The sequence below is a fragment of the Anomaloglossus baeobatrachus genome, chromosome 2, assembly GCF_048569485.1.
Source record: "Anomaloglossus baeobatrachus isolate aAnoBae1 chromosome 2, aAnoBae1.hap1, whole genome shotgun sequence".
Taxonomy (NCBI): Eukaryota; Metazoa; Chordata; class Amphibia; order Anura; family Aromobatidae; genus Anomaloglossus; species Anomaloglossus baeobatrachus.
In genome coordinates this window covers 219,558,573-219,581,026 of record NC_134354.1, presented here as the reverse complement: position 1 = coordinate 219,581,026, position 22,454 = coordinate 219,558,573, and the positions used below count along the sequence as shown (strand labels likewise).

At 46.6% G+C, this 22,454-nt stretch overlaps 1 protein-coding gene across 3 annotated transcripts in view; it reads right to left on the bottom strand.

The window, feature by feature from the left end:
• The window catches only part of SYCP1 (synaptonemal complex protein 1), an 811,750-nt gene extending 794,541 nt beyond the window's left edge, over positions 1 to 17,209 (bottom strand). For all 3 annotated transcript variants that reach the window (XM_075335624.1, XM_075335625.1, XM_075335626.1), the window contains exon 1: positions 17,142 to 17,209. The gene's annotated coding sequence lies outside the window, so the exon portion shown is untranslated. The remainder of the gene's footprint in view (positions 1 to 17,141) is intronic.
• Between the last annotated feature and the right edge of the window lie 5,245 nt (positions 17,210 to 22,454).

The following is a 22,454-nucleotide window of genomic DNA, read 5'->3' as shown; positions in this document are numbered from 1 at the left end:
ATTGTGTGTTTTGCTGGTTATGTGTTATGTGCCGTTAATTGTTTGGGGATCCAATAAAGTCTAATTATTGGTGTTCCCTCACCCTGTGTTGTCTGAGTAGTGTTATGCCCACGGTTAAGGAGGCCGGCGTTCAGTTGGGATGAGCCCTGAGCCACGCTGTCTTTCTAAAGGTGGCGGGTTTTAGTGGACGAGAGCACCCACTGAGCCCCGTGTCTCCACATAATCCACCTGTGTGTAATCAAGTCTCCGTATAAATGCACCTGCTCTGTGATAGTCGCAGTGTTCTGAGATTAAAGCCGGTTTTGGTTTGGAGTATCATACCACTGCAAATCTACAAAGACCTGGCCATCCCTCAAAATTTTCATCTCAAACAAGGAGAAGACTGATTAGAGATGCAGTCAAGAGGCCATGATCACTCTGGATGAACTGCAGAGATCTACAGCTGAGGTGGGAGAGTCTGTCCATAGGACAACAATCAGTCGTACACTGCACAAATCTGGCCTTTATGGAAGAGTGGCAAGGAAAGATAGATTTCTAGATTCAAGATCAAAGATATCCATAAAAAGTGTTGTTTAAAGTTTTCCACAAGCCACCTGGGAGACACACCAAACATGTGGAAGAAGGTGCTCTGGTCAGATGAAACCAAAATCGAACTATTTGGGCACAATGCCAAGCGATATGTTTGGTGTAAAAGCAACACAACTCATCACTCTGAACACACCCTCCCCACTGTCAAACATGGTGGTGTCAGCATGATGGTTTGGGCCTGCTTTTCTTCAGCAGGGACAGGGAAGATGGTTAAAATTGATGGGAAGATGGATTGAGCCAAATACAAGACTATTCTTGAAGAAAAAATGTTGGAGTATGCAAAAGACCTGAGACTGGGACAGAGATTTGTCTTCCAACAAGACAATGATCCCAAACATAAAGCAAAATCTACAATGGAATGGTTCACAAATAAACGTGTTAGAATGGCCAAGTCAAAGTCCAGACCTGAATTCAATCGAAAATCCGTGGAAACAGCTGAAAACTGCTGTTCACAAACGCTCTCCATCCAACCTCACTCAGCTCAAGCTATTTGCAAAGGAAGAATTTCAGTCTCTCAATGTGCAAAACTGATAGACATATCCCAAATGACTTGCAGCTGTAATCGCAGCAAAAGGTGGAGCTACAAAGTATTAACTTAAAGGGGACGAATAATATTGCACGCCCCACTTTTCAGTTATTTATTTTTTAAAAAAGTTTAAAATAAGCAATACATTTCGTTCAACTTCACAACTGTGTCCCACTTGTTGTTGTTTCTGTCGCGGGCGGCGGGGCGTTGTGCTCACTAACGCTCGGGTCCGGCGCTGCGGCTGCTGCTCGGTGGCTCGAGCGGTGGGCCGGATCCGGGGACTCGAGCGGCGCTCCTCGCCCGTGAGTGAAAAGGGGGTGGTTTCTTTGGGGATTTAGTCCGTGACGCCACCCACGGGTTGTGGTGAAGATGGGCACCACCGCTGCTGGTGACGGGGATCCCGGGAGCGATGATAGGGAGCAGCTGGGATGTTGATTTCCCCCTCCGTGGGTAGGGGTTGGTGGTCCCGGGGCCCGGTGGTGTGACGGGGAGGCAGGGTTGGTGAGGTGCAGGGTTGCAGGGACAGCGCGGCGCGGTGCCGGATGGCACGAGTGTACTCACTCAGCAATAGATGCACAAAGTCTCCGGTAAACCAAACGGCTGGATGGACGGGTCCCGCAGCCGGCTGCAGTGTCTCTCCCCGGACAGGTGATGGTGGCTGTCTCTCCCTGCACCTTTGTGTACTGTGTTGACTCCAATGGCTTTCCAATGGTAGTCCGCTACCCGGTGTATAGATATCGGAGGAGCACGTTTTGCCCGCAGGCGCTGGCCCTCGGATTTCTAGCCGGTGGCGGTGGCTGTATATCCTCACGGTGTGAGCGGTTGCCTTCAATCGGGACTTGGTTGTTAGGGAACCCCGGGGTTCCTGTCTCATTCGGATTTGACTATTGACGGCGGCTCCAAGCCTGGTCGGGGTCCGATGGCCCTGCCTGTGTGCTTAGCTTCACTCCGTTCCCCAGTCCGGTACCGGTGGGCTACCGCCCAGCCCCGGTCCTTACGGCTCTGCGGAGTTCCACCAACTCCTGCAGACCGCCACCACCGTCTGCCAACCTTGCTGTCAGTGCCTGGGCCCCTACCCAGACACTCGCAGTACGTGACCTCTCACTTGCACCTCCTGAACTGATCTACTCTAAACTCTGACTGCTTTTCCCGCCTCCAGGCCTGTGAACTCCTCGGTGGGCGGGGCCAACCGCCTGGCTCCGCCCCACCTGGTGTGGACATCAGACCCTGGAGGGAGGCAACAAGGGTTTTTGTGTCTGACTAATGTTACTGTCCGGGGGTGGGGGGGGTGTGTTTTGTCTGTGGCTACCTGGCTAGTCCAGGGCGCCACATTCCCCCTTGGTAAAATGCAGACCGTCCGCGGGCTGCCCGTCCATCACCGGTTTTATTTTTCAAACTGTAAAAATATAAATAACATGGTAAACGGTAAAACATAAGCATATTTTAGGTCTTCTTGAACGTTACAACACATATACATTTTTAATAACGGACGGACGGATGTCTTCCGCTCTCCCACCCAAGCAACCTAGCCCTGATGCTGCCCCTAAGAAGTGGGCAGCACCTCTTTACCCTAGTCCAGGTTCAGGCTGCCCGAGCGGGAACGGGTACGGTAACTCGCACCCGACTCACTTCAGGGGACCCCACATCCAAGGGGGACCCCTGACCCCCGGAGGATGGCCACTGGTCCTGGTGGTGGCCGGGCCCCAGCCTGCTCTGCTGCGGGCCCTTCCTCCAATCTGCCTCTCCGGAGGCGGCAACGGTATCCATCCCACAACATTATTTACAGGCCCACAAGTTCGTGGGTGGCCTGCTAGTTTTTGGCCATGTCCATGAGGAGTTTCTCATGTGGGTATGGGAATGAACTTAACAACAGGGCAACTCCAGTCCCAACGGGGACGGTTCTCTTCTCGAACGGTAATCAGATGATTTTTCGGTTTGATTAATTGTGCTGAGGGTCCCAACGGGGGACAACAGAGTGCAACGGTGGACCGCTGCCTTCACTTTAGGTCGACCTCCTCATAGACCTTCTCCACCTCGACATCCTGGCAGCAAGGTGGGGGAGGGGACTGGGACTGCGCCTGGAAACTGCGGCCTTCCCTCACCTTCACATCGAGGGCATACCAGCCCCTCTCCCCGCAGTGTCGAGTGTAGGCCACCAGGTCTCCCGGCAGCAGGTCTCGACCCGGGTGGCCCGTCGGCAGATGGGCATGTACATCCCGGCAGGCTACAAACACTTCGGCCTCCAGGCCCGGTTCGTATATGAAGCCGTACCCCCGGTGAGGGTCAAAGCTCCGGACCTGCCCCTCGTACACCGGGCCTCGTACCCAGAAGGTGGCATTTCGGAGGTGGTCCTTTTCACGGATAGTACGTGCCACCATCCCGGCCCTCTGGTGCTCTCTCTCAGCGATTTCCCGGCCCAGCGGGGTCGGTTCCCTGTCCCAGTAAGGGGCGTTTGCATGCCCCCGCACACGGGTCGGGCCTCGCGGAACTTTCTTCACGCTGCCCACAACTGGCGCCCTTTGTGGAAGGTCCCGCGGTGACGTGGCCTGAGTGCTGCCTCACAGCGGCGACACGGCACAGCCTCAGCCGAGGTTTGGGGTTTGGGAACAGGGGTCATTACCGGCTGGACCTCCGCCTCCTTCTGGACCGGACGGACTACCGGAGCCGGGACGGTCTTAGGTGCGGCCACTTCCGGTGCCAACGGCTCCTCTTCGCGGATGGGCACCTCCCGCTGGATCTTCCATGGCAGCGGTGCGGGTCGTCTGCGGACATCACTTGCAGGCTGGTCCTCCAGGGCGGACGGGTGGATCTCTGGCTACCTGGCTAGTCCAGGGCGCAACAATTCTTCACCATAACATTAACATTTTTAGCTTTATGTTTGAAGCCTGAAATGTGGGAAAAGGTTGAAAAATTCAAGAGAATCGAATACTTTCACAAGGCACTGTATGTCTGATAGACACTGCTTGTTGATATGGAGGTAATAATGGGCATCCTTAGCTCTTGGGCCCCTGTGCAGCTACACTTAAAGGGAACCTGTCAGGTCCAATATTTACCCAGAACCACAAGCAGTTCTGGGTGCAAATTGCTAATCCCTGCCTAACCGTCCCTGTATACACTAGCATAGATAAAGAGATCTTTAGCAAAAGTATTTCTAAAGATCTTATATCGTATGCTAATGAGCGAGGGGACTAGTCCCCTGAGCATTAGTTCCCCTAGCTAGTCGGCTCCATTAGCATGTTAGTACGCCCAGGGTCGGACTGGGGTACCAGGGGTCTACCAGAGAAATTGACTCTAGGGGCCCACACTATAGCTACCATAAACGTTTTTATTACTTGTTCATTTTCGGCTTCTCTCACTATAACATGCGTCTTTTAGCAATCTATACAGTGCGCAGAAGAGACCTGTACTGTGCCCTGCATATATCACAGGATTTCTTGTAGCATCTTATGTAGTTAATAATGGAATCTATTATTTATAATCAGTCGCAGCTATTCTTACACACGGACATTCCTTGTCCTAGGAAAACCAAGAAGTCCATCAGCCAAATAATATTCAAAGAGAAACAAAATGTTATCCAGCATCTTCAGATGGAAAAGTTTACTAAAGTTAATCCATCGATGTCGCCATCTATCCATCATATAGGGAAATTCCCTATAGAGTCAGTATGTGGTGGTGTGAAGAATTACCACTCCAATACACTCTTCCATTTGGAGACTGGAGAATTCTCTTCTCTTTCCACCTTCACACATTTACATAATTATCAGGTAATGATCGGCCACCAGTGTCTGTACTGGATGTGAACAGTCATTCTGTGGGGACAGAGGCCTATAACAGCCTCACTATGGTTTCCAAACTAGTTTTACATGTTGGATAACCCTTTACTAGTCCTGTTTATTCTGAAAATACTGCTCTATAGGCAGATCAGGTTGTTTTTGTTTTTTTTACATATATAGTATTTACTGAGGCACCTTCTGTACTATCATCACATATAGAGGCCCCCCTGAAGATTAATTACATATAGCCTAAGATACTGACACTGGGGGTACAAGATACTGACACTGGGGTACAAGATAATGACACTGACACTTGAGGTACAAGATAATGACAATGACACTTGGGGTACAGGATAATGACACTGACACTGGGGGTACAGGATGACACTGACACTGGGGGTACAGGATAATGACACTGACACTGGAGTTACAGGATAATGACACTGATACTGTGGGTACAGGATAATGGCACTAACACTGGGGGTACATGATAATGACACTGACACTGGAGTTACAGGATAACGACACTGACACTGGGGTTACAGGATAATGACACTGACACTGGGGGTACAGGATAATGACACTGGAGGTACAGGATAATGACACTGACACTAGGGGTACAGGATAATGACAATAAGGGTACAGGATAATGACACTGACACTGGGGGTACAGGATGACACTGACACTAGGGGTAGAGAATATTGGCACTGACACTAGGGGTACAGGATAATGACAATAAGGGTACAGGATAATGACACTGACACTAGGGGTAGAGAATATTGTAACTGACACTAGGGGTACAGGATAATGACAATAAGGGTACAGGATAATGACACTGACACTGGGGGTACAGGATGACACTGTCACTAGGGGTAGAGAATATTGCACTGACACTAGGGGTACAGGATAATGACACTGACAGGGTTTAACACTGACACTGGGGGTAGAGGATAATGGCACTGAGACTAGAGGTACAGTATAATGACAATGCGGTACAGAATAAGGACACTGCCACTAGAGGTACAGTATAATGATGCTGACACTGGGATACAGGATAATGGCACTAACACTAGGGGTACAGGATAATGACAATGGGGTACAGGATAACGCTGACACTGGGGGTACAGGATAATGACACTGACACTGGAGTTACAGGATAATGACACTGATACTGGGGGGTACAGGATAATGACACTGACACTGGAGTTACAGGATAATGACACTGATACTGGGGGTACTGGTTAATGGCACTAACACTGGGGGTACATGATAATGACACTGACACTGGGGTTACAGGATAACGACACTGACACTGGGGTTACAGGATAATGACACTGACACTGGGGGTACAGGATAATGGCACTAACACTAGAGGTACAGGATAATGACAATGGGGTACAGGATAACGCTGACACTGGGGATACAGGATAATGACATGGTCACTGGGGGTACAGGATAATGACACTGGAGGTACAGGATAATGACACTGACACTAGGGGTACAGGATAATGACAATAAGGGTACAGGATAATGACACTGACACTAGGGGTACAGGATGACACTGACACTAGGGGTAGAGAATATTGGCACTGACACTAGGGGTACAGGATAATGACAATAAGGGTACAGGATATTTACACTGACACTGGGGGTACAGGATGACACTGACACTAGGGGTAGAGAATATTGACACTGACACTAGGGGTACAGGATAATGACAATAAGGGTACAGGATAATGACACTGACACTGGGGGTACAGGATGACACTGACACTAGGGGTAGAGAATATTGTAACTGACACTAGGGGTACAGGATAATGACAATAAGGGTACAGGGTTTGACACTGACACTGGGGATAGAGGATAATGGCACTGACACTAGAGGTACAGTATAATGACAATGCGGTACAGAATAAGGACACTGCCACTAGAGGTACAGTATAATGATGCTGACAGTGGGATACAGGATAATGGCACTAACACTAGGGGTACAGGATAATGACAATGGGGTACAGGATAACGCTGACACTGGGGATACAGGATAATGACATGGTCACAGGGGGTACAGGATAATGACACTGGAGGTACAGGATAATGACACTGACACTGGGGGTACAGGATAATGACACTGACACTGGAGGTACAAGATAATGACACTAACAATGGGGGTACAGGATAATGACACGGACACTGGGGTTACAGGATAATGACACTGACACTGGGGGTACAGGATAATGACACTGACACTGGAGGTACAGGATAATGACACTGACACTCGGGGTACAGGATAATGACACTGACACTGGGGTTACAGGATAATGACACTAACACTGGGGGTACAGGATAATGACATGGACACTGGAGGTACAGGATAATAGCACTAACACTAGGGGTACAGGATAATGACAATGGGGTACAGGATAATGACACTGACACTGGAGGTACAGGATAATGACACTGACACTGGAGGTACAAGATAATGACACTAACACTGGGGGTACAGGATAATGACACGGACACTGGGGTTACAGGATAATGACACTGACACTGGGGGTACAGGATAATGACACTGACACTGGAGGTACAGGATAATGACACTGACACTCGGGGTACAGGATAATGACACTGACACTGGGGTTACAGGATAATGACACTAACACTGGGGGTACAGGATAATGACACGGACACTGGAGGTACAGGATAATAGCACTAACACTAGGGGTACAGGATAATGACAATGGGGTACAGGATAATGACACTGACACTGGGGTACAGGATAATGGTACTGCCACTGGGGATACAGGATAATGACACTGGGGGTACAGGATAATAACACTGGAGGCACAAGATAATGACACTGACACTGGGGATACAGGATAATGACACTGGGGGTACAGAATAATGACACTGGACAGGATAATGACACTAGAGGCATAGGATAATGACACTGGAGGCATAGGATAATGACACTGACAATGGGGTACAGGATAATGGCACTGACACTGGGGATACAGGATAATGACACTGACACTGGGGGTACAGGATAATGACACTGGAGGCACAGGATAATGACACTGACAATGGAGGTACATGATACAGACACCGACACTGGAGGTACATGATACGGACACCGACACTGGAGGTATAGGATACTGACACTGGAGGTACAGGATAATGACACTGACATTGGGGGTACAGGATAATGGCACTAACACTAGGGATATAGGATAATGACAGTGGGGTACAGGATAATGACACTGACACTGGGGTACAGGATAATGGCACTGACACTGGGGGTACAGGATACTGACACTGACACTAGGGGTACAGGATAATGACAATGGGGTACAGAATAATGATACTGACACTAGAGGTACAGTATAATGACGCTGACACTGGGATACAGGATAATGACACTGACACTAGGGGTACAGGATAATGACAATGGGGTACAGAATAATGACACTGACACTAGAGGTACAGTATAATGACGCTGACACTGGGATACAGGATAATGACACTGACACTAGGTGTGCAGGATAATGACACTGGAGGCATAGGATAATGACACTGGAGGCATAGGATAATGACACTGACAATGGGGTACAGGATAATGGCACTGACACTGGGGATACAGGATAATGACACTGACACTGGGGGTACAGGATAATGACACTGGAGGCACAGGATAATGACACTGACAATGGAGGTACATGATACAGACACCGACACTGGAGGTACATGATACGGACACCGACACTGGAGGTGTAGGATACTGACACTGGGGGTACAGGATAATGACACTGACATTGGGGGTACAGGATAATGGCACTAACACTAGGGATATAGGATAATGACAGTGGGGTACAGGATAATGACACTGACACTGGGGTACAGGATAATGGCACTGACACTGGGGGTACAGGATACTGACACTGACACTAGGGGTACAGGATAATGACAATGGGGTACAGAATAATGACACTGACACTAGAGGTACAGTATAATGACGCTGACACTGGGATACAGGATAATGACACTGACACTAGGGGTACAGGATAATGACAATGGGGTACAGAATAATGACACTGACACTAGAGGTACAGTATAATGTCGCTGACACTGGGATACAGGATAATGACACTGACACTAGGTGTGCAGGATAATGACAATGAGCTACAGGATAATGACTCTGACACTGGGGGTACAGGATAATGACACTGACACTAGGGGTACAGGATAATGACAATGGGGTACAGAATAATGACACTGACACTAGAGGTACAGTATAATGACGCTGACACTGGGATACAGGATAATGACACTGACACTAGGGGTACAGGATAATGACAATGGGGTACAGAATAATGACACTGACACTAGAGGTACAGTATAATGTCGCTGACACTGGGATACAGGATAATGACACTGACACTAGGTGTGCAGGATAATGACAATGAGCTACAGGATAATGACTCTGACACTGGGGGTACAGGATAATGACACTGACACTGGAGGTACAGGATACTGACACTGGGGGTAGAGAATATTGGCACTGACACTAGGGGTACAGGATAATGACAATAAGGGTACAGGATAACGACACTTACACTGGGGGTACAGGATGACACTGACACTAGGGGTAGAGAATATTGGCACTGACACTAGGGGTACAGGAAAATGACAATAAGGGTACAGGATAATGACACTGACACTGGGGGTAGAGGATAATGGCACTGACACTAGAGGTACAGTATAATGACAATGCGGTACAGAATAAGGACACTAACACTAGAGGTACAGTATAATGATGCTGACACTGGGATACAGGATAATGACACTGACACTAGGGGTGCAGGATAATGACAATGGGGTACAGGATAATGACACTGACACTGGGGGTACAAGATAATGACACTGACACTGGAGGTACAAGACACTGTGAATATAGGATAATGACATTGACACTGGGGGGTACAGGATAATGGCATTAACACTAGGGGTACAGCATAATGACAATGGGGTACAGGATAATGACACTGACACTGGGGATACAGGATGACACTGAGACTAGGGGTAGAGAATAATGACACTGACACTAGGGTTAAAGGATAATGACAATGAGGGTACAGGATAATCACACTGACACTGGGGATACAAGATAATGACACTGACACTGGAGGTACAGGATACTGACACTGGGGGTATAGGATAATGAAATTAACACTGGGAGTACAGGATAATGGCACTAACACTAGGGTACAGGATAATGACAATGGGGTACAGGATAATGACACTAACACTGGGAATACAGGATGACACTGACACTAGGGGTAGAGGATAATGGCACTGACACTAGGGATACAGGCTAATGACAATGAAAGTACAGGATCATGACACTGACACTGGGGGTAAAAGATACTGACGCTTGATGCTCGGTACAAGATAAGACACTTGGGTACAGGATAATTACTCTGGACACTTGGTTCTTTTGCTCAGCACCCAGCTTTTCTATGTTCTGATAGTCATCTTGTTTTCAGCACACTGCTTTCCTATGATATCAGAAAATGGGAAAGCTGGGGAGCTGAAGATAAGATGGATATCAGAACATAGAAAGGCTGGGTGATGAGGAAAATAGCCTCTTTCTCTCAGCTCAGCACCCAGTTTTCCCATGATATCAGAGAATGGGAAAGCTGGGGAGCTGCGGACAAGATGGATATCAGAACATAGAAAGGCTGGGTGATGAGGAAGAGAGCCTCTTTCTCTCAGCTCAGCACCCAGCTTTCTCATGATATCAGAGAATGGGAAAGCTGGGGAGCTGCGGACAAGATGGATATCAGAACATAGAAAGGCTGGGTGTTGAGGAAAAGAGCCTCTTTCTCTCAGCTCAGCACCCAACTTTTCCATTATATCAGAGAATGGTAAAGCTGAGTGCTGGGGAGCTGAGGATAAGATGGATATCAGAACATAGAAAGGCTGGGTGATGAGGAAGAGAGCCTCTTTCTCTCAGCTCAGCACCCAGCTTTCCCAATCCCATCCCATGCTCTGACTGCTGCTATTCCTCTTTCCCTAATCCCTACTGATATATGGTTACTGTGTGAACTTCACCCACATCACATAGCAGGGACTTGTGCACACACCCAGCACCCTCATACCCTGCATATCTCAGACAGACTGGCTGTACCCCAAATTATCTCTTTCTAAAACACACTGAAACCCATGTCCCACACACACTCTATCCCTTAACACCCCTCTGTCACAGTCTAGACCCCCCCATTTGCCAGTTACCCTGCCCCCCCATGCCCTCTCATCCCTCTTTTACCGGGCACATCTTCCTCGGTTGGCATCTCCTGCCCGGATCCTCCCACAAGGTCACATGGGCATGACATCACCGCAGGTCCTGGCTGATCCACCACTAGATGAATTTTCTTCCTCTCGGAAGGATCTGCTCTGCCCCTGCCGCGCTACAGCTCATAAACTCCGGGTGCCCCCTCCAGGTCAGGACCGCCCCCTCTGCCCCCCCACAGCTACTGGCGCTGTCATAATCTGACTGCTGCCTGCATACAGTATTATCACCTGCGGCGGCGTCCAACAGTCTAAGGAGGCGCGGCCGCAGGTCATTTTAATACACCTGGCGGGGCCCTGCAGGCTGCCGGGGAGAGCTTAGATTGAAAACAATGTCGAGACCTACCGGGGGTTTCCCCACTACCCCGGAACACCAGACCGACGCTGACCACGCCCACAGTGGGCGTGCTAACATGCTAATGAATGTGCGGTGTCAGAGGATGATCACACTCACCTCTCTGCTACAATCGCTGCCCGACGCTAGATTTCAGCTCAGTGCGCATGACCCACTGCTCGTGATTCTAGATGCATATTGGACCTGACAGGTTAACTTTTAAAGTGTAACCGTCGTTTTAATTTTTATTGCTGTCACTATCAACATTTTCAATTCTGAGGAAAAACCTATATTCAGTGAACAATTTCCCATTGCTAAGATACCCTAACACTGCCATCTCCTATGTGCCCACGATGCAGATGAGTTGCAGATATTTTCTGCAGGTAAACCGGAATGGTAGGCAAAGAACCGCATGTTAAAATGGGATGTGGGCTGGAATCGCGATTTCACATGCGGGCGGCTGATGGGGTGGGAGAGGCAGAGAGAGAGACTGAAGTGAGCCGCACAATCAGCGGTGACGTCACTCAGGTGAGTCCTCCACCTGCGGCTCAATTCAGTTGCAGCCTTAATTGCGGTCACAGGTGAAGGACTCCAGCTGTGACCGGAAATCATCTGAGTCACAGCATCACTGTTCGCACAGCTCACTTTAGTCACTCTGTTGATTTGCTGACACAGGTGGGGGACTCCAGCTGTGGCCGCGGGTAACCAGAGTGATGTCACCCTTGATTGCATGATTCACTTCAGTTCCTCCGTGGAGCTCACAGTGGGCAGTCATGTTTTATGGCCGCTTGCTGTGAGCGTCAGATGTAGCAGTGCTGGAAGCGTCGTCGGATCTCGTGTGAATTATGTCGTACCTGGAGGGGTATTTTGGGGGGTTAATAAAGTGGTGAAAGAGTGGCTTTTTGTCTTTCATTTCAAATAAAGGATTTTTTAGGTGTTTGTATTTATTTATTTTTTCTTACAGATTAGTGATGAGAGGTATCTCATAGATGCCTGCCATCATTAACCTGGGGCTTTGTGGCAGCTATGGGCTGTTATTCACCCCTGCTATTACCCCGATAGCAATTACTGACAAAATAGATAGACCAACTCTTTTACTGGATAAATCCAAGTATACATCTACTACACACAATATTGTTTTCTCCACTGCATATTCTCCACAATACAAATTCATAACCGGTATTATTAATAAATACATACCTTTATTACAGCAAGACAATAAACTGAATCAAATTTTACAAACTCATCCAATTAAATGTGTGGCCAAAAAGGCAGTTACACTATCCAATTTACTAGCACCAAGCATGGTAAATGAAATTTCTCCCAAAAGACCTACATGGTTCAATTGCATAGGTTTTTTTAATTGTGGACACAGTATATGTCTCTCTTGTAAATATGTGATAAAATCTAAAACATTTAATTCCTGTGTAACACAAGAGAGTTTTTCTATGAAAAGTTACATTAATTGTAACACTGCAGGAGTCATTTACTTGATACAATGTCTACAATGTAACATTCAATATGTAGGTTGTACTATTTGTCCACTAAAACAGCGCATCAGAAGGCATTTATCTGATGCCTGTAATCTGCAAGCTGTTAATGTATCAGCAGTATCAAGACATTTCATTAATGTACACAGGACTGATATTTCTGCCTTTAAATTTCAAGGTATTGAAAGAGTTTTCAAATCAGCCAGAGGTGGAGATTATCATAGAACTATACTAAATCGTGAATCTTACTGGATTTTTAAACTAGCTACACGCCAACCCCTAGGTCTTAATGTTCGGCAGGATCTCATTTTGCAATATAACTGAATGTATTTTTTGTATTGTATTATATATATGTTTCGTTTTTATCTGTACTAATTTTTGGTATTTTTTATTTTATATATATCCTTTTTCTTGTCTATGTGTGCACGCACCTATATGCACCTGTTCACTTTACTTGGGTGTTTCATACATGCCTTTTTTCAGGTGCCTGCTATAGAGACTTTTCTACTAGCAATTACTGGAAATTGTTTCCAGGTTCCTTTCCATTCCAAGTGAAACTTTTCCTTATATCTGTGTGCACAATAGACATGTAAGTGCAATCCTTGAATAAGGCTCTACTAGCTGAAACATGTTGGATTTCTCTTAATGTGTCCCCCCTCACTGTTTTCATGATCGATGGATCTTTTTTAATAGAACCTCAATAAATATTTTTAACCTTCTTTGAAGTGCTGGAGATCATACTCTAGTTTCATTACCCCGATTGCCACACCAGGCAAACAAGAAGAGCCGGGTAAAGTCTCGGGACTGTCGCATCTAATAGATGCGGCAATACCGAGCGGCTGCTGGCTGATATTTTTAGGCTGGGGGCTCACAATAAGGTGGGTCTCCCCAGCCTGAGAATACCAGCCCTCAGCTGTGGGGCTTTATCTTGGTTGGGTATCAAAATTGGGGGGGACCGCACGCCGTTTTTTTAATTTATTTTACTGTGCAATATAGACCCATCCACTGGCAGCTGTGATTGGTTGCAGTCAGACAGCTGTCACTCAGTGTGGGGGCGTGTCTGATGGCAACCAATCACAGACAGGGAAGCAGTGAACATATATGAGCCTAATGAGTGGCTGCAGTGAATATGTACTGAGGCTAATGAGCGAGTCCGTAGAATAATGAGAGGCTGTGGGAGCAGTGTCAGCCACGCCGGTGATCAGTGAGTATGAAGCAGAGACAGACAGAGAGAGACACTCAGGAATGGTTGATATAATGTTGTGAAACTGTACCCAAAGTGTGTGACTACACCTTAGCGTTAGCAGCGTTATTTATTGACAACATTGAAGTCAATTGGTGAAAAATGCTGCTAAAATAGCGGACTCATAATTGACAAAGCTGCAGTTTTTTTCTGCATCAAAAATCAGACCTAAACCAGACGGAAATAAACCGCAGTGTGTGCACAGCAAATCAACAAATCCATTGGCTTTGCTGGCTTCATGAGAGGCATGCAGATTTTGATGCAGATTTAAAAATAAAAAAAGTATAAAAAATGAGCATGTACACAGGGCCTTACTGATGTGATTCTATGATGATGGAAGGAGTGAGGAGCTAAAGGCAGAGCTCCGCCCCCTCCTCACTCTTCAATCTACAAAGAATCGCATCAATAAGAACTGCCTTCTCCTATCTCAGCAATGGGAAATTCTTTACTGAATACAGATTTTACCTCAGAATTGAGAATTTTGATGACTGATCAATTCTGGCAGGGAAAGAAGCAAATTTGTGTGATAAGATATATTACAAAGTTGCTTATTTTCATGTGCACTATTGATTGCTGAAATAAAAATTAAAACGACAGTTACGCTTTAATGATATGTCTGACCCCAAGCTCTGCTATCATTTCCCTTGAGGGCCAGGTTCAGACGAGCATATAAGCATCGGATGCGATATGCTAAGGACATTAGGCTCAAACTTTGCTGTGAGTGTAAGCTGATTGTCTACTATGTTCAGATTCTCTCGCATGCAAAACTCAGAGTATAGGTGCGGAGAAGAAAGAGGAATTAATCTCGCTATCTTCTCCATTGCCTGTCTCTGCGTAAATCGGTCTGCACTTGGATGTCATCCGAGCACAGTTCAATGTTTCACTCGCCCCTATAGACTTGTATGGGTGTGCATGGTCTACTATACGCTGCTAATCGCAGCACCCAGCGACATTTTCCACAGTACAATTAGGCTATGTGCCCACGGGGACAGTGTCCTGCAGGACATTCCGCAGGAGCTCCCAGGAAACCGCACCACAACTTCTGTTTCCATGCTGCGGATGTATTTCCGAATGTGCTGCGGATATGGTGCGGGCATTCTGCATTGAGGATACAGTACCATGGCTTCGGCACTGCATCCTCAATGCAGAACAAGTGCTACAGCGATCGGGAGTTCATACTCGCCTTCATCACGCAGCACCTCACTTTCCGGCGGTCACTCTGTCAGCGTCTGCAGGAGAAGGTGGGCGGGCCTGAACTAGCTCCGACTGTCACATGACCGAAGCTCGTGCAGGCCCCGCCCACCTCTTCCTTCCTGTACCTGGATCCACCGCGCTGCTGTACACCGGACGGAGAAAGTGACTCGGGTGTCTGCTATCAAGGCAGGTAAGTATATGGGACCCTGCGGAGAAATCCGCAGGAATAATTGACATACTGCTGATTTTTCCGCAGGGAAATCCGCATTATTTCCGCTGCGGAAAAATCCGCAGCGTGGGCACAGCAGTTCCCAAATGCCATAGAAATGGCTGGGGAGTAGCTGTGCTGCAGATTTTTGAAAAATCCACGGCAAATTCCGCGCATTTTCCGCAGCGTGGGCACATAGCCTTAGAGATTAGGAAAATCCCACAGATCTGACCTGAATCATTAACTCATTGGTCTGAGTGCAATGTGACATTTTCTCCCATTGCACTAGTCCGATTTTTATGCTAGTGTGAGCGAGCCTGTAACTGGTGATAATATACCAGCCCCAGGTACAAGGGAATTAAGCTGAAAATAAAAATATTTCTTTATTTAAATGTTCTTATATATTTTTTATGGAGGGGGCACAATGTGTAAAATAAATGAAAAATAAAATAACGATAACAAGTAAAATAAAATAATGCCAGTGTCAAATTGCCATTATATTAGCCCCAGTTCTAAAAAAAATGTAAATTTTTTCAGTGCTCCTGAGTTAGGATTAAAAAAGGAATAACAGTCACTTATCTTTCCACCAATATCAACAGATAGAGGGAAAAAAAGAGAAAGAAAATATGACAGTGACATAAAAATGAAGGCCCATATATAACGAACGAGGGTAAATGGCCGAGTCCCGAACTGGTTAAAGGGGATGTTCACTTTGAAATATAATTCATCCCTCACTTCAGTTAAAAAAAAAAAAAAATCCAACAAAAAATAAACACGCTGTATTCATCTTTCCTGGATCCGCTGGCACGTATCCTGGTGTCTGGTATTGGCTGCAGCGCTGATGTCATGCTGACAGCCAATCAGGGAGTTCAGCAGTAAGACTCTGAGCTCACTGACTGGCTGCATGCTGTCATGTGACGTTAGCGGCGCAGCGCCACATCACATCCCAGAATCAGCAGCAGTCTCACCACTGGACCTGAGGGGAATAAATACATTTGTTTTTGTTTTTTTCTTAACACACTCAAGCAGGGATGAACTATATGTGAAAGTGAACAACCCCTTTAAGATGAAAATATTGTGCCCATGCCATGACAGTTTCCTATTTTCATTCCAGTTACACTGGCAGCCACAGGGGAGAATTGTAAAAGATAATCTGGTTATGTCTATACAAAGAGGCACATGAAATACTCCATTATCATTATGAATTATCATATGTGTCCCTCCCCTCTCACAAGCTAATAAACAGGCTATAACTGAGGCTATAAAGTCCCGTGTAGAGGATAAAACTGTCCTGTGACGTCACACTTGTTACATTACTATATATTCATTTAGTCTAGACTCCTCAAAGTTATATCAACCACTTATTATGAGGAGAGTAGACGCGTCCACCTCAGCTCCTTACAATATGAGAGACGCCACAATTGCTAAACTAATCACACCTATGAGCAGTGCAGCGCGCAATTAATGCGTCGTCACCAGTAATGTCTGCTGAAGGCGGGAAAACATCGAGGAGGTGTGGTTGGGAGCGCTCCTGTTACCAACCAATCGGTTACCGAGCAGCCGGATGTTTGGAAGTATTAACCAATCAGCGTCCTTCTTTTCTGTATCGTGCACCCAGTTGCTGGGCAGTTTTCAGAGGCAGTGGCAATAACCTGCGTCACTCGTAGTCCGCGATAATTCATACTGTGTGATTCAAAGAATCTGCCGAGCTTTACATGATAACGTGACGAGATATTAATAGGAGATATTAGATAACTATCTCTCAGAGTGAGAGGTAGACGTATAAATATGAGGTGTGAGTTAGGACATATGTGTCAGATAAATACCTCAGAAAATAGACATAAATATGGGGTGTGAGTTAGGACATATGTCAGCTAAATACCTCATTGAATTTATACATAAATGTGAGATACAGCAGAGAGTAGACATATAAGTAAGAGATATGTGAGCTGGAAAAGCGCTATAGTTCAGATTCCTCACAGAGTAGCCATATAAATATGAGCCCTTGGAGTAATAGAAACAAATTCTACAGTATATCAGATAAATTACCTCAGAGAGTAGACACCTAAATATGAGATAAGAGATAGATATGAGATAGTTCAGAAAACTACCTCAGAGTAGCCTTATAGACAGACCCCTGGTTCATCATTGCCTTTGCACTTGGGTTTTTATCTATTTTTTGTTAATTTATTTTATTCACTTATATTGCGCCATTAAAACCGTAACGCTGTACAGACGTGAGCACCACTGGGGTTTTTTGTTTTTTTTTTTTTGCTTGCATAAAATTCATTGTTCTATTTATGCCTTTTTTAAGTCTATATTCTGTGACTGTTTTTTTTTCTTCTTTATGAGAGGACATTAGCGTTTAGAGATGTTTGCGCCTAATTCATCGATTGTGACTTATTAAAGTATTGTGAACCTTTTTAAGTACGCCAGTATTGCGGCACAATTTTTGCTCCATTTTGCAAAACGTGCAACTTTTTTAACACTAAGTTGCAAAAACAAAGACATGGTAGATATCTATGGTACATATGACATAAATACAAAGGTAGATATTATATCTGCCCACGATGAGTTTTACTGGCGTTTTTGAGCTGCATATTTTCACTATATCAAAACTGCAGCGTTTTACAGTATAAATGTGACGCCCCTGGACTATTCAGGTTGTCACAGGGTACTGCACGCTCTTTCTCTTTAGTGTGGTATTGAAATCCCTCATGGTTCTGGGTTCCCATCTTACACTGCTGCCTCCAACAGCAAATCAAATCTTAGATACACCCTGCACCACACCCACCAGGCACACCAGTGGGCGGCTTGACCGGACTAGGGTCGCCCACCTAGGGGTCAGGAAGGGGAGGTGAGGAGTGGAGTAGTGAAGTGGAAGAGGAGAAGTGAGGTAGCCCGAGATGAGAGGAGCTCAGAGGGAGCTGGGAGTAGTGGCTCCCAGGAGAAGCTGACTAGGTTGCAGATGGTGGTCTGGACCTAGAGGAGTCGGACCCCCAGTCGCAGGGGATTGAGGCTAGGTGCCTGGACCTGTCAAAGAAAACGGTCAGCAGCCTGGTCCTATCACCGGTCCGGGACCGAAGGTACGGCGGGGTACATGGACCCTAGGTCGGTGAGAAGCTTTAGGCAACCCTACAATTAACGTGCGGAGAACGGAGCCTTTATGGACTGTTCCCACTAGCTCCAGAATCGGGGCACTAGCGCAATGAGGGGAATAGGGCCTTCCATACAAGCAGCTCGCTAAAATCCCGAGCATGAGCCCTGAGAGCAGGCTCCCACACTTAGCCACAGTGGGGTGCGGGGCCCGGCAAGTTCCAGACTACTGGGCCACTACAGTGAATTTAAACATTGTGCCAGGAGGCAGGTCACGGATCAGGCAGCACTGCAGGGGACGGGACCCGACAAGCTCCCCTTTGAGAGGCAGCGGCACCCAGAGACTTGGTTTACCCGGTTGTCAGCGTCGGCTTATTGGCTGAGTGAGTACCTGAGTGATTCCGCCTTCACGGCACACCAGTAGCGTAATCCAGAGTCCCGGGGCCTACCTCTACCCGTGGAGGGCAACGACACCTTGCTGCCCCACTCCATCACCCTGGGTACTCCCAACGGCAGCGACAGTACTCCCAGTTACCGTATACCACGGGTGGCGTCATGAACTATAACTCCCCTGTAAATACCCCTTTTTACTTTAGAGTGTGACCCCTAAGCCCCCGGGTCCGGAGACCCTCGAGCCACAAACAGACACTACCCCCGGATCCGAGCGGTTCGATCCGCTGTTGGGGCGGCACATAAGCAAAGTGATCAATAGGAACCTCCTGTTCACTGTGCTTCCTTTTTAATCAGCGTACTCACCGGCGGAGCATTTTTCCAATCCGCAGCATGTTAATTTATCCTGCTGGTACACCAAATTTTCTGTGCAGAATTTCCCCATGGACTTTTAAAATACGCACGCACTGTCAATACCAGAAGTTTCAAAAACAAAGCAGCTTTATTTAACTCACCCAGCCTGTTTTCAAGTTCATGGCCAAGCCATTTCTAACCAGCATCACTTTATAAGGTTATAACTCTGGAAGTTTCAACAGATCCCAGTGATTCAGAAAATGTTTTTTAATGACATATTGTACTTCATGATAGTGGTAAATTTAGACCAATATTTTTTCCATTTATTTGTGAAAAAATTGAAAGTTTGTTAAATATTTCTCAATTTTCAAACTTTGAATTTGTATGCACTTAAACCAATGCGTTATGTCTCACAAAATAGGCAGGGCCGCCATCAGGGTATTACTATTGTGCCTGGTGTAGGGCACCTGGTGACGAGGGGGGGCCCGGCCAGGCCTGGGGTAATTACTTAGCTTTGTTAAGCCCCAGGCCCTGGCCGGGCCTGCCTCCTCTTCAGCGGGCCCCAGTTACAGCCATAGCAGAAGGACCGTCGATGTTGCTTAGGCCACAACACGTGGCTAAGTTGCAGGCAATGCGGTTCACAGGCATCGCATGCAAATTAGCCATGTGTGCTGGAGGCAGGAGGGTCAGTAGAGCAGAGAAGGGAGGAGGCGCATCATCCTGCGGCTCAACATGATGAGGTCATCATTCTGCAACCTCATACACAACACAGAGCGCAGAGGTGGCGAGGACGAGGCCGCCGACGAGGAAAGCCGGTAAGTGCTCCAGTGAGCCGAAGATCGCCGGGGGTGATGAGGCTGACCCAGGGGGCAAATGCCTGCTGTGCTGCTCCTACAACAGCTGTTGAGGGCCACCCTTCAACCTGCACGATGCTGAAGTTGGTTTCTTATTCGTCCAGTTTCTTATTCGGGGCTGAAGTTGGTTTCTTATTCGTCAGTTTCTTATTCGGCAATTTAGTTTTTTCAGTTTTTTATGCATTTATCAACAAAAATGACACATGACAATAATAAAATACAATGCACTGATGAGCCCTAATATACATACACTCAAAACCAGCTGCGAAAATTAAAAAACTGGCAAAAAAATGGGCATCAAAGTGGGCACCGAAGTATGTTAGTGAAAGGGTTAAATGGCTTTGGGCCACTGATCTAACACCAAAATTGCATATCTAGTGATGCCTCTAATCAAACTCAAGTGTCTCCAGCCTGGCCCAAAGGGGTTCTGGGCATCAAAACTGGCATCAAAGTGGGCACACAGCCAATTTTCACAGATTTGAATAAGTAACTGGTGTTTTTGAGGGGTTAAATGGCTTTGGGCCACTGATCTCACACCACATTTACATATCTAGTGATGCCACACATCAAATTCAGATCACTACAGCCTGGCCCAAACAGGTTCTGGGCATCAGAACTGGCATCAAAGTGGTAAAAATCCCAGTTTTCACAGATTTGAATAAGTAACCAGTGTTTTTGAGGGGTTAAATGGCTTTGGGCCACTGATCTCACACCACATTTACATACCTAGTGATGCCACACATCAAATTCAGATCACTCCAGCCTGGCCCAAACAGGTTCTGGGCATCAGAACTGGCATCAAAGTGGTAAAAATCCCAGTTTTCACAGATTTGAATAAGTAACCAGTGTTTTTGAGGGGTTAAATGGCTTTGGGCCACTGACCTCACACCACATTTACATACCTAGTGATGCCACACATCAAATTCAGATCTCTCCAGCCTGGCCCAAACAGGTTCTGGGCATCAGAACTGGCATCAAAGTGGTAAAAATCCCAGTTTTCACAGATTTGAATAAGTAACCAGTGTTTTTGAAGGGTTAAATGGCTTTGGGCCACTGACCTCACACCACATTTACATACCTAGTGATGCCACACATCAAATTCAGATCACTCCAGCCTGGCCCAAACAGGTTCTGGGCATCAGAACTGGCATCAAAGTGGGCAAAACCCACTTTTCACAGATTTGAATAAGTAACCAGTGTTTTTGAGGGGTTAAATGGCTTTGGGCCACTGACCTCACACCACATTTACATACCTAGTGATGCCACACATCAAATTCAGATCACTCCAGCCTGGCCCAAACAGGTTCTGGGCATCAGAACTGGCATCAAAGTGGGCAAAACCCACTTTTCACAGATTTGAATAAGTAACCAGTGTTTTTGAGGGGTTAAATGGCTTTGGGCCACTGATCTGACACCACATTTACATACCTAGTGATGCCACACATCAAATTCAGATCACTCCAGCCTGGCCCAAACAGGTTCTGGGCATCAGAACTGGCATCAAAATGGGCAAAACCCCAGTTTTCACAGATTTGAATAAGTAACCAGTGTTTTTGAGGGGTTAAATGGCTTTGGGCCACTGACCTCACACCACATTTACATACCTAGTGATGCCACACATAAAATTCAGATCACTCCAGCCTGGCCCAAACAGGATCTGGGCATCAGAACTGGCATCAAAGTGGTAAAAATCCCAGTTTTCACAGATTTGAATAAGTAACTGGTGTTTTTGAAGGGTTAAATGGCTTTGGGCCACTGATCTCACACCACATTTACATACCTAGTGATGCCACACATCAAATTCAGATCACTTCAGCCTGGCCCAAACAGGTTCAGGGCATCAGAACTGGCATCAAAGTGGGCAAAAACCCAGTTTTCACAGATTTGAATAAGTAACCAGTGTTTTTGAGGGGTTAAATGGCTTTGGGCCACTGATCTCACACCACATTTACATACCTAGTGATGCCACACATCAAATTCAGATCACTTTAGCCTGGCCCAAACAGGTTCTGGGCATCAGAACTGGCATCAAAGTGGGCAAAACCCCAGTTTTCACAG